General features: G+C 44.3%; 1 protein-coding gene across 3 annotated transcripts in view; it reads right to left on the bottom strand.

Annotated features, from left to right (window-relative positions):
- Window positions 1–502: 502 nt before the first annotated feature.
- The window catches only part of LOC119287487 (putative F-box/FBD/LRR-repeat protein At5g52460), a 3,436-nt gene continuing 2,729 nt past the window's right edge, over window positions 503–1,209 (bottom strand). For all 3 annotated transcript variants that reach the window (XM_037567038.1, XM_037567039.1, XM_037567040.1), the window contains one exon: window positions 503–1,167. The gene's annotated coding sequence lies outside the window, so the exon portion shown is untranslated. The remainder of the gene's footprint in view (window positions 1,168–1,209) is intronic.

The following is a 1,209-nucleotide window of genomic DNA, read 5'->3' as shown; positions in this document are numbered from 1 at the left end:
ACTCCCAGCCGCGACCTAGCGGCGTCAAGAGGGGTAGATGAACGGGTTGGGCTAGGGCTTATTCATCGCCTGCTTAGTTGCCTATCTTTGGAAAACGAATCGCTACATACCTATGGCCCAAACATTTTCTTACTTGCCCTGACAACCTTAGGGCTTTGAGCATGCCAAAAAAAAGAACTTCAAGGCTTTCACACTGCTGCCAATCATAGAAAAGTGTTCGAGTTAACATAGAAAACGTTACAAATGACCCACCCTTACAGACTTACAGTGTAAATAACATAATTATAAGGCATGTAGACAACATGCTTATTCATTGAAAACTATTTGGATAAGTTGCATATTATAGAGAAGATGTGTGCTACTCCCTCCATCCCACAATGGAACACGCTTTCGCAAGGTATGTCCTCCGTCCCACAAAGTAAGACATTTTTGCATAGCTTGCAAAAATGTCTTACTTTGTGGGATGAAGGGAGTAGTTGAGAACCAAGTATATACAACAGTATAGCGCAGGCATCACAAGTTCAGGATTAATGGTTTTCCCAGCATGCAAGCAACCAACCAAAAGAAAGAAAGAATATAGCTTAGCTAGCACCAGAAGTTCAACTTGAACATGAACTTGCATGCATGCTGTGCTTCTCACGAAATGAAACCCAGCCTTAGTTCCTAGCACATACCAATCTCTCACTCTCACTGAATTCATTACACAGGCCCATATCCAACTGTCTGACTGAACACCCAAAACGATACAGGTCATACAGACAACTCAGTCCTTGCAGCTTAAACAACAAAGATGATCCGAAGAAAACAGGATCATTCATGGAAGATCACTCGGGGCAAGGGTTTGCCGTCTGTGATTCGCCTCACCACCATTTCTTGATCAGCCTCACTCTTTGGAAATAAAGACTCTCTTGTGAGGGCGACACAATCCCACACGCACTCTATGTCTCCTTTCAGGACAATCGTCTGCAAGTTGGGGGCTCGCTCCAGCAAGGCCCTTATAAATGTAAACTGCTGTTCCAGCGGCCTGAAGCCAGAGATCTGGAGCTCCTTCAGTAGCCAGTTCTTGGAGCTGTGCGAGTCCATCTCCCACTCAGGATTTTTTCTATCGGCGAATAGCAACTTTCTGTTATAATTTTCGTCCCAACCGCATGTGTCATGGTCCCATACCTAGATTGCATGAGGAAAACATACGAATATAGTTGACTTTCC

The sequence above is a fragment of the Triticum dicoccoides genome, chromosome 4A, assembly GCF_002162155.2.
Source record: "Triticum dicoccoides isolate Atlit2015 ecotype Zavitan chromosome 4A, WEW_v2.0, whole genome shotgun sequence".
NCBI classification, from domain to species: Eukaryota; Viridiplantae; Streptophyta; class Magnoliopsida; order Poales; family Poaceae; genus Triticum; species Triticum dicoccoides.
The sequence above is the reverse complement of the archived record's forward strand: the minus strand, read 5'-3'. Positions and strand labels throughout refer to the sequence as shown.